Below are 15,895 nucleotides of genomic sequence, written 5' to 3' on the forward strand. Positions count from 1 at the left end.
AAAATCTCCTCGTGTCCTGTGGGAAGAGAGAGGGAGTGAGAGAGAGAGAGAGAGTGTGTGAGAGAAGAAAGAGAGAGTGAGTGAGAGAGAGTGATGAGAAGTGCGCTGGTGAATAAATGGATGAGACGGAAGGGGGAGGAGGAGGAGGATGTAGAGAAAGTGTTGGTGGAGGAGGAAGATGAGGAGAAGGAATAGGAGGAGGTGAAGGAAAAAGAGGAGGAGGAGGAGGAGGAGGAGGAGGTGGAAGAAGAGGTGGAGGAGGGGGATGATGAGGAGGATAAAGAGGTGGAGGAGAAGGAGGTGCGCTAAGTGAATAGGTGGAAGAGAGACGGAAGAAGAAGGAGATGGAAGAGGTGTAGGAGGAGGAGGAGAGGGAGGAGGAGGAGGAGGAGGAGGAGATAGAGGTAGAGGAGGAGGGGAAGGAGGAGGTGATGAGGTTGAGGAGGGAGATGAGAAGGAGGAGGAGGAGGAGGAGGAGAAGAGGTTGAGGAGGGAGATGAGAAGGAGGAAGAAGAGGTGGAGAAGCGGATGAGGAGGAGGAGGAGAAAGAGGTGGTGGAGAAGGAGGTGCGCTAGGTGAATAGATGGAAGAGAGACTGAAGTGGGAGGAGATGGAGGAGGAATAGGAGGAGGAAGACGTTGAGGAGGATGAGGTGCACTATATGGATAGGTGGAAAAGAGAAGGACGGAAGAGGAGGAGGAGGAGGTGGTGGTGAAGAAGGAGGAGTTGGAGGAGGAAGACAAGAGGATGATAAATGGCCAGGAAGACGAATGGATGTGTATACAGCGAGGTCAATATTCGCGTCAGGCCAAGGTGAAAGTAGGGACGGCTAAAGGGAGTATCATGACTTCCAGTAATGGCTTTCGACGTGACTATACGCAGTATTGCGGTCTGGCGAAACACATTTCAAACTAGCAGGTAACCCGTGGTTAGCAAGGGTCTGATTAAAAACTTTACAAACTGAAATCTAGAAGAATCTAAAATAGGACTATAATCATACTCGATAAATTGAGAAACTATAATATGCGAAATTTCAAGTTTCATCAGTCAAGTAGTTCTGACGTGATGATGCGTCTTTCGTGAATTCCTATCACAAACGTGTATACGCCAATTCTTTCCTTTATTGTATTATAGATTTCGTTTAAAAATGATTGACTTTCTCAGATAAAACCCCTTCGTATCAAAAATCTAAATCATAGGAAAATGTAGTGTTTATGTTTCAAATTTCAATATCAACCCAAGCAGATAGTCCTATAGTGAGGTCCACGTTATAATGACAGTATTTGATCAAAATTTGGTCTTGCTATCCTTGTCTATCATTCGACAAGGCCGGTGGTAATATCCTTTTCTAGGTCCACAACGATGACAATTTTTTTGACAGTGTAGAAATATAATTTATTAATGCAGAAAATCGCCATCGCTATTCTTCTATCTTCATCCACTGTCATTATAAGGTGGACCACACTATAGTAGTTTGTTCAAGTGGAAGCTATGTGACGCTGATAGTCACTGTGCCGATCTTAAGGTGCGTACAGATTTACGCGCCGCGAACATGAGCAATTCACTTTTAATCAGCTGATGCCAAGCTTTTTATATATCTGTATCTTACCGTTTTTGTAAAAAAACAGATATAATCACCTGATTAAAAGTGAATTGCTCATGTTCGCGGCGCGTAAATCTGTACGCACCTTTACACTCTCACCCGCTCAAACAGACTTAAACCGGTCATAAAGCCTGGTTTTCACTAGTAGAGTTAGTGGTCGAGTAACTGAAATACTAACTCTACCGAGCTAACTCTACTCTACTTACATCCTCGAGTACCTGTTTTCACTACAATTGAGAATATAGTAGGTAAAGTTTGTTGTCTAGTGAACAGAGCTAACCTTAAAATTTCAATGATAGTCTACGGCAAGACTCTACTCTATATATATAAAAGCGGAATGGCACTCACTCACTGACTGACTGACTGACTGACTGACTCACTCACTCACTCACTCACTCACTCACTCACTCACTCACTCACTCGCATAACTAAAAATCTACCGGACCAAAAACGTTCAAATTTGGTAGGTATGTTCAGTTGGCCCTTTACAGGCGCACTAAGAAATCTTTTGGCAATATTTTAACTGTAAGGGTTGTTTTTAAGGGTTTAAAGTTCGTCTTTTGGCATGTATATTCTTCTTCTCCCAATCTCTTAATTATAATTGAAATTTCCATATCATATGTTACTATAGAACTATAATCACGATAGAGTACCTCTTCGAAACAGTTGTTAACTGGCAACTAAATTAATAATTTTGTCAGGTTGGCATTAAGTTGAGTTGACTTTGTTAGGTTGGCACCAAGTTGAAGATTTATGCATTTATCGCGGAAAAACTGATTGGGCACTGCTACTTCAATCCTGGGAATATTATATTACTAGCCGTCAGGCTCGCTTCGCTCGCCATATCCGTTTAGCCAGACGTTTAGTCTGGTCCCCCGACTGGATTGTTCTAACATATGATAAAAATGCTCAAATAAAAAATGCAGGCGAGCGAAGCGAGCCTGCTGATCTCATTCTCGGACGATCCAGTCGGGGGTCCAGGGGGCGCAGCCCCCTGGCTAGACGGATATGGCGAGCGAAGTGAGCCTGACGGCTAGTCTACTATATAGCTCGAGACTGTTTTCATTAGCATAGTAGTAGTAGAGTAGAGTGAGAAGCGGTGGTGGGGGAAGGCAAGTGGTAGAGTACTATCCCACGGTGCTATCCCACTCTACTCTACTAAAAACTAGTAGGCCTACTCTACCATGAACGTTTTTATTGTGAGATTTCACAAGATAGTTAGTACTTGCTCAGGGAGCTCTACCTCTAACTCTAGTAATGAAAACCAGGTTCAATAAATACTAGTTTATTTATTTATTTATTTTATTCAAAATCACAAATCATAATTAAAATAAGATTGGCAGAAGACAACAGGCATAGTCCAAAACTGTCTTCTCCCAAATTTTTACAAATAAAAGTTTCAAAAAAGAGTGAGGTTAGATTTCATTTTTCACTTCAAAAGTTACAATTTACACTTCAAAAATAATGACTAAACTAAAAATTTTGAATTTTGATATTTTAAAACTAATTAACAACAAAAATATTTCACTCAAATCTCTACAAATTGGATATTTTGGAGTAATTTTACAAAATTTTGAGCCAGAAAAAAAACCAACTTCACTATAATTGACTGAAATTTGGAACGTAAACGACCTATACCATGGAATATCTTCTTATGCTGTCTTTTCAGAATGATATTACCTAAAATGATACAGTATCAACAGAATATGATACAGTATCATCTCAACTTGATACACAACATCATAATTTGATACAAAACTTCACTCACTGTACTGTACAGGGTTTCCGCTATACATTTAGCAATCGTAATTTGAATATTAATTAGTGCAATTGCAGCGGTGGAGTGCTTTGACCGATTGATTACCATTCAATCACTCAGCCTTGTTATGAGTAGCCCTAACCTGATCTGAGATTCAATGCAACCTATCAGCATTAGATGAAATGGGTAGCATAGATGCTATTACACAAGGAATTCTGACAGTCGCCTGCCATACGTGCAAAACACATTTAATCATTATTAATTATTATTAATATTGTACTGTTGGGGTTCAGTTGCAACTTCCCCCCCTCCCAAATCACTCATTCACCCCCTCCCAAATTACACTCAATACCCCCCACAATAATTGCAACATACTAATTTCAGTGACATGTTCCTCCATTTGCTAATTGCTAAGATATTATGGTGAGGTCCTCGTTATGATGGCATGGAGAAAGATGGGAGAACAGCGTTGCCGGTTCTTTGCCTTGCCACTGCCTTCTATAGAGGATAGCTGATACCGGCATATCTGATGAAATATCAACTGTTTATTCCAAAGACCTTAAAGATGCATAGACTCACATGCAGCGCTAGTGTCGTACTTGGAATTGAAATCCGCCATTGAGGGGGATATATAAGATTATTACATACCAATGCCACCAATGCCTTTGTGATCTATAGTATTACAAATATAATATATAATATCTCGTGCTAAAGTACCCCAATGGCGGCCTTCAATTTCAAGTAAGAGCTATCATTGGGAAGGCATAGGCATTGTGGGTCTATATCTCTTAAACGTCTTTGGTTTATTCTTTGTTCAGAATAACCAATAATTATACTAATTAGTCGAGGAAATATACTAGTAGTTCTGTGAACAGTAGACCTCGCGCAATTAAAAACAACAGTCACCTCTAATACTGACCATCAGAGTAAATTCTGTCCTGTCCTGTCGTGTCGGCGAGATATCGGTGTATAAACGTCTAATGGTGTTTGGGTTGTTGTATCGACAATGCTAATAATTTGATGTAAACAGCTATGCTACTGTCATCAAAAGCTTACCGAGTTGAAAGCAGAGGAAAGTCGGGAGAAAAGACCATGCTACTTCAAGTTATCAATTGCATGCCTCACTGCATGCAATAATAGTCCACACAACAGCTGTTTTTTCACCAAGTTACATTGATATATTGAATTTCATGATATTTATAATCCACTCGACAGCTGATTTAGGATGAATAAATTCTAAAGTCTGATTTTTAAGGTGATATTGGCGTTCGAAGGAGACTCCTTTTCCTTTTGTATTATCCTTAAAATGCAAAATTTAAAAAAAACCTTATGTATACGTCGACGCGAAATTCAAAAAGGAACATATCTGTCAAATTTCATGAAAATCTATTGCTTCGTTTCGCTGTAAATGCGGAACACATAAACATAAAGAGAAATGCAAAACCGTCGACTTGAATCTTAGACCTCACTTTGCTCGGTCAATTAATCGAATGATATATTTTCATAATATTTTTCAATATATATATCCTGGAGTCAAAATTGGACAAAAATCATGAAGTGTAAACATAACCTATTTTTGGACAATTTCTATCCAAATTTAGGAAAGGAACAGTTTTGGGCTTTAAGCCTGATGTTCCTCTCCCAATCATTCATAATTGAGAATTATATTGTATCTATCAATGTATAAATAAATTATTTTTTATATTTGACATAGAGAATTTTGTTTATTAATAGTATTTTAATATTTCTACATTGTTAAAAACGATCAGGCAACACTGCTGAGCTGGAAAGGGATAGCGCCATCTGTTTTATCGAATGATAGACAAGGATAGCAGCACTAATGTAAATCAAATATTGCCATTATAACGTGAACCTCACTATAGAAACTCAGTTTACATACGGCTTCAGTTAACTTTGAAATTTGGAACGAAGTACGTGATTTCAGAGTTTTTTAGACGCTACAATTCTACACAACAAGCTTTTTCACGGTCCTCTCGATACTTCCAGATAATAAATAACAGTATCAGCTCTCAGCCTACTAACTGCGGAGGTAATCTAATATAATATGAAGAAGGGCAGACCTAATGGCTCATGCTACCACTGTTTTGACAGGCCTCGACTCGGTTATTGATGCCAGTCATTTGTTTTTCGACGCAGTGAGAGTGTGTCAAGTGAGGTGGTAATGTGAGCCATTACACACATGATATATGGCTGACTTCCTCTGACACTACTCTACTTGATCTACTGTGTCTTTGAATTATCTTCAAGTTCTAAAGTTTACTGCATTTCAGTCACTAGTCACTGAATTCTACACTACTTGATATACTTTGTCTTTGAATTATCTCCAAGTTCGAAAGTTTACTGCATTTCAGTCACTAGTCACTGAATTCTTTGTAAAATAAGTTGAAACTAGAAGAATATATTTGTGTTTCCAAATTGTGCGGAATTTCATTCTTTTCAGGTACCACCTTGCCTGAATACATAATTATATTCAAGCCAACAATGAACCCCTTACAGTTGTCATATTTAATAGTGAGTAGGTTTTTGTTTAGGTATTCAAATTTTTCAAATAAGTGCAATATAAGTTTTTAATTTATTGTGATTCATTTAGAGTATAACATCAACCTTCAAAATTTTCAAATCATTATTCCTGGACCAAAAATCATGTGACGTAGCAGTGTGTGATTACATAATATTGACTTTTGGACAACATTAACAATTTATCAAAATTTTTGGAGAGAAATAGTACATGCTCAGCCTAGTTTTTCCTCCAATGTCATAATTGTATTATGATTATAGTGTTTTATATAATGAATGAAATAAAAATAAAATACTTCAGCCGGGACCGATATTTTAACGTGCCCATCCTAAAACACGGGAGTGGCGCGACTAAAACGTTTTGTTAGCATTGTGGTTCGAACCCTAGACCCCTAGGCTGCTCCGCAAGCACTACACTATATCCACTGGACCACTCCAGACCACCGATCACTCCAAATAATCAGCTGATGGAAATCGTGAAAGACGAGTAGATAAAGTTGGTGGGGTGTGAATAATTTTACTTCATTAAAAACAATAGTTGGTGATTCAAGTTTCATGTACAAGTTTCAGTACTTTGATTCTATTATATTGATGTAGCATTGTAACCTACTGATGTAACCTACTTTAGAACATGGTACGCCATACCATAGTGGAGTAGGTCAATTTCCACACACAAAACACTAGACATGTAGAAGACACATTATAAGAAATTTCTGAAACTAACCAATTGTAAACTATCTAATATTTTATGTGATAATTGTTTTTTTTGGGGACATAAACATTTATTTATTATTTACTGTTATCCGGAAATTGAAATTTCATAAAATTCTATGACACCGTGTAGTCTACTCTATTATTATCAATGGACTACTTCATCTACTAATCCTACTTACATAATAACAGACGAATTTAACCATTTAATCTGAAGATATTAGTGTTTCATGTATAGTTTGTTTGTATGGGACTTGGTACTTGAATGAATGAATGATGAAAACCACAAATTGATATTTCAACCCGTATCAGTTTTTTGATGTAAAGATATACTCGCCGCGAACATGAGCAATTCACTTTTAATCAGCTGACTATATCTGTATTTTTACAAAAACGGTAAGATACAGATATAAAAAGCTTGGCATCAGCTGATTAAAAGTGAATTGCTCATGTTCGCGGCGCGTATATCTGTACGCACCTTTATATACTGAAAAAGGACGAAAGAGTGAGTTAACGATTTGTTGTCCAACGAATTTGACCTGCAAAAAGGTTCCAAGAATACGAGTTCAAAATTTGAAGCTGATTGATCTATTCTTTCCAAAGTTATTGTAGAACATACAAACAGGCGGACAACGACTTTGGCCCTCAGTGAGTCAAAAGTGAGAACTCGCTGACGCTCGTTCAACAATATTTTGTTTCACCATGAAAAGTGACATATCTGTAGGCCTAATCGACGGATTTAAGTTTTATGTAGCTTGTTTTCACTATTAGAAATACTAGAATATTTTACTTAGGGCCGTTTGCACAGTGTAAGTTTAAGCTAAAGCTTAAACCAAATCTGGATTTTTTTTTTGTTTAAACTAAAATTCCGTTTGCGCAGCATCAGTTTAAACTCTGGGAAAGTTTAAACCTTCAAAACAGGAGGTTTAAACCAAATAATTTGGATTAACTAGACATCTGTAAGATTTGATGGGGAAACAAATAGTAAATTATTTTTCGATGGTTGTTTTTAATGCTTCTTTAGACGATAATAATTATTTAAGTTATAGTGAATCATTATTTGAATGTAAAAATAATTATAATGGAGGAATTGATAGAAGTTTTTAATGCGATTGATAAGATGACTGCTGAGAAATTTTGGATTGAGAAAAATTGGGCAAAAAGCAAATCATTTAAATTTCTGGGATGATAGAGATTTGCTTGGATAAAGCAAGTGCCAATTTAGTATTTGATAAAATAAAACACTTGATAGAAAATAAGACAATTTTTATCAGTGGTATTTGATTAGAAAACATGTTTCCAACCCATAACTGAGATATTTCTAATAAACGAGGAAGACCGTAGTAGATTTAAATAACAAAATAAGTTGAAGTTGCTTTCCATGACGAAACACTATATAATAACTTTGTTGAAGTTCTGACACTGTGTTACTAGTAAATATTTGAAAAAACATTTACTTTTGATTGAAGTCTTGAGGATGCATTTCACTCCTGAAGAGGAGCTTCATCAGCCTGACACCAGGGGCGCTTGCTCTTATGGGTTGGACTGTGTGGCCAAAATGTGGGAAAATATTACATTTGATTTGAAGTTAAGTTGATCATATAATAAGTTGGATTTGTCATAGTGGAGGTGTTTGAAAATTTCGTATTGTTCTAGTGTGTTGTCTCTGGCTTTTTTGAAGAATGTGTAGGATTTCGATATATGTGTATGTATGTTTTTGTGATTGTGTCCTGTGGCTATTAAATGTTCTGCATATGAGGATTCTGAATTTGAATTTAATGCTTTTATGTGCTCATTGTATCTTATTTTGAAGCTACGGCCGGTCTGCCCAATATAGAATTTTGGGCATGTATTACATTTTAGTTTATAAATTCCTGTCTTTTCAAATTGTGAGCTGTCTATTTTTCGTGTTTTTAGTTGGGTTTTCAAGTTGTTGTTGGTTCTAAATGCTGTTTTGTTGCCTGAAATGCATTCCTCAAGACTTCAATCAAAAGTGAGTGTTTTTTCAAATATTTACTAGTAACACAGTGTCAGAACTTCAACAAAGTTAACAAAATAAGGTTTTAATCTTACATTCTGGAATACATTTTTTGGTACCAACTAATTATAAGTTTGTTTCTAATAGTAATATAGCATTCTATCATTTTTTGAAGAATTTCTTGATCGCTTTCCACTTTTATTACCGTACAGCTTACAGCTCTGTGGATTTTGAACGAGGAAATAGTAGCTACATAACCTCATTTACTGATGGTTTGTAAACAATTAACAAATTTCCTGTAAAAATTAGCCTTCCTGATATTATAAACGATGACATTCTATTACCAACTAAACGCTAAACTATTTTAACTTAAACTGGATTAGTAAATGCACTGAGGAAACCGATTCAAGTTTAAACTTTCAGATTAACTTAATCGAGTTTAGCATTCTATACTGTGCAAACGGCCCTTAATGTAATACTTATATGCACTTAATTCAACTATACTAGATAATCTTCTAATGCTACTTTCATTAAAACTGACGCATTTGTAATCCAAAGATACAAGTTTCATGTAGCTTTATCCTATGGAACCATGTATTTTATCAACCAATCCTTAGTAATCTTATAATCCAAGTCTCATGAAAAGTGAGGCACTGATAGTATCACGTTGATGGCACTTCGGTGTAACGTGATTTTATGACTACAGCAAAGTCGAGGTCGAGAGAATATATGAATGATAACGGTGATGGCCATTTAATCGAAAACTGTTCACTTTGTGTTATCCCCTAAAGAGGGGGCCGGAACCCCCCTCCCCCCACGAAGCATCCTGGGGGGAAAAATATATTGGTCCAATATGGAAATAGGACACGTTCAACCGTTTCTGCTACCCTATATAGATAGATATTAATGGATTGAAGACATATATTTATAGGGGAGGATGTATGTGGGTGTATGTGGAGTGAACCTATATAATAGGTATAGATGGGTATGTATATTATGTGTATATTGAGTGAGGACACACATTTATAGGGTGGGATTTATATATGTGGGTGTATATATAGGTAAATGAACATATGTGGTATGAGGAGATACATGTATAGAATATGTGCGATATATGTAGATGGAAAGATATAGAGATATAGAATGTTAAGAGTACGGGTATATGAGGGTTTGATACGGTATTACCTTGATCAGAACCATGAATCAGGCATACGGCGATGACGTCATATATATTGGGGGCAGTTGAGAGTCAGGTTGCGAAGCTGGTGTGGGAGGAAGAGGAGGAGGAGGAGGAGGACAATGAGGAGGTGGTGGTGGTTTAGGAGCAGGAAGAGGAGAAGGAAGAGGAGAACAAAAAAAAGAGGAGGAGGAGAATAAGGAAAAGGAGAAGGAGGAGGATGATGATAAGGAGAACGGGAGGAGGGGGAGGAGGTAGGAGATGAGAGAAGGTAGGTTGAGAGGAGGAACTGCAGATTGGGCCCAGCGGTCAGGATGTGTTTGGCCACTAACATATTGAACGTAACAAAGTGAACGTCCATGACGTCATCACGAGAGACGTCATTTCGCTTTCACTATAGTGAGGTCCACTTTATAATGGCAGTGGATAAAGATAGGAGAATAGCGATGCCGATTCTCTGCATCAATTAATCATATTTCTACACTGTCAAAAACATAATTGGCATCGTTGTGAACCTAGAAAAGGATAGTACCACCGGCTTTGTCGAATGATAGACAAGTATAGCAAAACCAGAGTTGATCAAATACTGTCATTATAGCGTGGACCTCACTATAGCAGCCGACATTACGTTCCCTGACTGAAGGAGCGAAATTCAAATTCACTACAGTATCCTAAGGATGCTTCAAGCAAAACACTACTGTATCATGACAACATATTAGCCAAGTTAATGAGATACATATTTCTATCCTATAATTCGATTCTAATTGATAATAAAAGATTGCACTAGAACCATGATTGACGGACCAATCAATAATATGAAGATAAGGTCATCTTGAATGAATGATCACTGTCAAATTGGTTCTAGCAAACATTTTGACTTTTCATTTCTGAATTTTTTGATATCAGAGACAATGTGGGTGATATAATATACAGATATATATTTTGAATTCTTGAAAACCTTCTAACACTAATAACTATTAAACTCCGTCATTCAGCATAGCAAACATTTCTTGAAATCTGAAACCGTCAGACACTAATAACTTTGAACCTCCGTCACTCAGAATAGCAAAAATATCACCACTATTCTCATTCTCACTCATGGAGACAGACTGAAAGAGTCAATATGTGCTTATTATCGAAAGGTTGATGAGGTGGAGTGATTTTGACAAACCGAGAGATTCCCGGTCGTTAACCGGTTCAACATACTGTCAGAGCTGGAAATGACATGTATTCATGATTCCAAAGTTCGGCAACGTTGTTCTCCTATTTTTCTACACTGCCATTATAACGTGAACCTTACTATAGCAGTGATGACGTCACTGCGTAAACAGTGCACGTGAGTATGGGAGCTATGTATCACTCCCATAATTTTCATCCCACATTGTGCTATTGATGTCTATAGTGAGGTCCACGTTATAATGACAGTGGAGAAAGATAGGAGAACAACGTTGCCGATCTTCAGTCTTGTCAATGCCTTTTATAGACGGTAGCTGTTACAGGTTTATTGATGTAATATTAATTATACATTCTCGTTTAGAATGATCATTTTTATTTTATTAAGCAATAAATTATATTTTTCAATAATTTCATAATGAATTTTTATAATTGGGATGGGATATTTTGTTAATTAGTTATCAATTCTACATTGTTAAAAGACGATCTGGCAACAGAGCAAAGCGAGAAAGAGATGGCGCTATCTGGTTTGTTGAATGATAGACAAGGATATCAATCCCATTGCTAATCAAGCACTGCCATTATAACGTGGACCTCACTATAGCTCTCCTCTTCTATCATCATTTTTCAACCACTCATTCTTCCTCTCTTCATAAAACGAGGTGGGAAGAAGAGTGAAAGAGAGAAGAGAAAAGAGAAATAGCGATGGAGTTAAAGTAGTGGATAAGTAAAAAGAACAAGGAAGGAAAGAGAAGAAAAGAGACATATGATAGAGGGTTGATTGATTGAGTACTTTATTTATGTAGATTACCAATATATACTGGCTTTTAAACTTAAATAACATAGCTTACAATACAGCAGAATTATAGATGAATTACATAATATAGACTAAGAAAATTTAATTGAACTGTATAGATATAAAAAAGCAATTTGTAATAACTGTAGATAATATTGGTATGCATCTACCTGAATTGGCGGAGTTTTGGACACATCAATGTCCATTCTTCGGAAAGAATATTAAAAATATCCTCCCCACTAACTCTCTACCAAAGGAGAGAGAGAAGAAAAGAGGAATTGCGGAGAAGGAATGAAAGAAGAACAAGGATAGAGGAGAAGTAAGGCTTGTAGGGAAGGCGATGTCATGTTCCAGTATGGACTTCACCTATAGCAGCTAGCCCCGGTGATCGGCCGATTAATTAAGATTAATGGCAATGCAAGATAGGCCACTACTCCCACTCCTCACACCCCTATCAACTCCCCCCCCCCCGACACACGCCCTTGTATATGTATATGTCTGTGCATGATATACGACATTAGCCGAATTAATTGTGCATACAAATTAATAGCTTCGGCTTCGACCTCCCTCTTCCTTTATCATAACCCCTCTCACCCTAAGAAACAGTGTCCGAGTTCATTATTGAAACTGACCCCAAGTTAATGGTAAGGGGAAAAGAGAGAGAGAGAGAGTGAGTGTGAGGGAGTGAGAGGGAGTGAAAGATTAACAGTGATAGAAAGAAAGAAGAAAGAAGAAAGAGTGTGAGAGTGATAAAAGTTCCTTCTTCTAGATTTCTAATGATGTGGAGGGAGAGAGATGGATTGATTGATTGAGTACTTTATTTATGTAGATTACAATATATACTGGCTTATACACTTATATACAATAGCTTACAATACAGCAAAATTATGGATGAATTTACAAAATATAAATTAAGAAAAATTGAGCTGTATATAATATGAAAAAAAGCAATTTGTAATAATTATACATAAAAATAGATAATATTGTTATGCATCTACATAAATTGGCGGAGCTTTGGACATACAATGTCCATTTTCGGAAAGAATATTCAAAGTATCCTTCCCACTAACTCTCTACCAACGGATAGCGAGAGAGAGAGAGAGATTACATTACATTAGAGTTCTTTATTGATGTATGTTACAATATTTACTGGCTTATACACTAATTTACATTAAATGAGGGTAATGCTAATTATTCAACGAATTTCACGAAGTATAAGTATATAATAATTAATCAATGAGAATAAATAAATATTGAATGCAATAAGAATAACGATAGTATAATATTGTGATGTAACTTCTTAAATCGGCGGTGTTCCAACAAATTTATTGCCGATTCTCTAAGAAGGATATAAAATAATATCCTTCCCATCAACAGACGACTGGGTTAGAGAGAGAGAGAGAGAGAGAGAGAGAGAGAGAGAGAGAGAGAGAGAATGATTATTTGCCTTTATTAGAACGCCTGGTCCTCTCTGCCACAAAACCGTTAGAGAGAGAGAGAGAGAGAGAGAGAGAGAGAGATTGATTGATTGTTTGAGTACTTTATTTATGTAGATTACAATATATACTGGCTTATATACTTATATACAATAGCTTACAATACATACAAACTATAGATGAATTTACATGATATAGACTAAGAAAATAATTATGAACTGTATATGATATGAAAAAGTAATTTGTAATATAAAAACTATAGATAATATATTATATTGTTATGCATCATTGGTGGAGCTTTGGATATATCAATGTGCATTCTTCGGAAAGAATATTAAAAATATCCTCCCCACTACCTCTCTACCAAAAGAGAGAGAGAGAGAGAGAATAGAATGACTGCCTTTATTTTATACCTAGAAGGGCGAAGTTTAGGCGCAGTCGGCCCTCTCTTACACTTGACCCTGTGTTAAGCGTAACACTCCCAAGAGAGAAAGAGAGTGAGAGAGAGATAGTGAGAGAGAAAGAGCGGGAGAGAGAGAGTGCGAGAGATAGTGGTTCTTCTTCTAGAGTTATAATGGTGTGGTGAGAGAGAGAAAGAGAGAGAACGAGAAAGAGTTGAGAGAGATAAGAGTTCATTCTTCTAGAGTTCTAATGGTGTGGAGGGAGAGATATGGATAGATAGAGAGAGAGAGAGAGAGAGAGAGAGAGAGAGAGAGAGAGAGAGAGAGTGAGAGAAGAGAGAGAGAGAGAGTGAGAGAGAGTGAGAATGTAAAGATTTTGGGGCGTACCCTGTAGAAATGTAAGCTCATGTTACCATATTGTCAGCCGCTGATGAATAGGGGGTGGGGTAGATGTGTGGATAGAAGGGTGAAATTGAGGTGTGTATCTAAACAGAACGGTATCGAAATACGTATGTGATGCGTGTAAAGTTTGTTCAAGTAATCTGTTCCTTAATAATAAATTGTTGTGTAGAGTAGAGTATAATTAGTAGCAGTGTTTTGTTTCAGCGAAAATTCAAATAATTTGTGCAATTTCGCCCCAAAACAAAAAGGATTAGAATAGGATACATTTTTTGTAATTTCTTTGCTACAAATGGTAGGTAGAATCAAACATCAATAATGTTGAATTTTTTCTTTAGGGCTAAATATAAATATTAATATAATGTAATATTAATACATTCAACTTAAGGAATAATCCATATCATTTGCGTCCCTCCAATCCATTACAATTTGATATTGACTTTACCAGCTTAAGTGTATGCAGACGTCAGTTTGAATATCAGTGTTACTTGTTTATAAATAAAGTCCCAAATGAATTCATTATTAATAGAATTACAAAATCCATAATGAATCTTATACTGGATTGTATTAGGATGAATGTTCATTTTAAATTATCTATATCCATTAAGTGGTGTTTCATTCCTGTGTTATAAATTTTAAAAAAAATTTGTCATGGCTTCCTTGTATTCGTCTTTTTGAGTTTTGTCATTTGCTTGTAATTTGTTACTTTGTCTTATCGTTTGTAAGGATTGAGATCTGACCTGGTTTTCAGAATTTTATTTATTCTAGTGGTTTGAATAAGCTCTTTTTCTTTCTATTGACATGTTTGCTATACTTAGTTGTTCGAACTCACTACTGCCGGCGCACAAGTTTTCTTTGCCGGTAGTGCCATTTTGTAAGTTAGAATATTTATTTTATCAATCTCTATTATTTTATGGCGAATAAATGAATTTGAAATTTGAAATAATAATTTTTTTTTTAGTCCTTAATATAAATAAAAATATAAATCTGAGTACCCTTTCGAAATATTCACCTTTTGTGAATTCACTTGAAAATGGCATTGGTAGCCGAAACATGTCGTGACAAAATAATTAAAAGGGTACTTGGATTTTTATCTTTATTCAAATCAATAATATTATCTCTTCCATTATCTATGCGAATGAGCAGTTTTCTTGATGAGATGGACAATTGGATTTGTTACATCAATTGAAATATGATAAATAAACCAAAAACTCACAACAAAATTGTATTTTTTCGTTGTAGCTACTCTTGAATAGAAATTAAAAATAGAAATATGAGTAGGCCTACCCTTTTTTAAAATTGTTTACTTACGACATGTTCCGACCATGATGCCGTTATCAAGTAATTGACAAAATTAGTAATAATAGTACTCATTTCATTTATTTTTTCAATTACTTGATAATGACATCATGGCCGAAACATATCGTGAGTAGACAATTTTAAAAAAAGGGTACTTATATTTATATTTATTACAATAAAATTGTACGGAAATCTGTTCTTATCCAGAATGGGGCCATGGGGGAATTTTGAGTTGAAATGGTAACTCTCGATAACTGTTTCAAAGTTAATCAACTATTCACTTGGACAACGCAGAGGGATCCAAAATAATGTATACACTCTTTGAGAGTGAATATCCGGTAGCGATCTTGCAGTTCAATAGGGTACTCTTGCCTTCTGACAAAACGATACCAAGTATGGGTGCATTTTTATCATCATAAGGGCTCAAACAGATTTTTGCACATTCAACCTGATTCATGGTTGATTATAGGATCTTAACATATAAATTTTTCTACATGTTCACTACGTTCAAACATGATTTCATATATAAATTAAAATTAAGCTTTCTCTACATTTTACTCCGCTCTGTACACCCTTTGCTATACTTATTTACAGGTTCTTCATTCTCGTTACATACTAAATATGA

The sequence above is a fragment of the Nilaparvata lugens genome, chromosome 2 (genome assembly GCF_014356525.2).
Source record: "Nilaparvata lugens isolate BPH chromosome 2, ASM1435652v1, whole genome shotgun sequence".
NCBI lineage: Eukaryota > Metazoa > Arthropoda > Insecta > Hemiptera > Delphacidae > Nilaparvata > Nilaparvata lugens.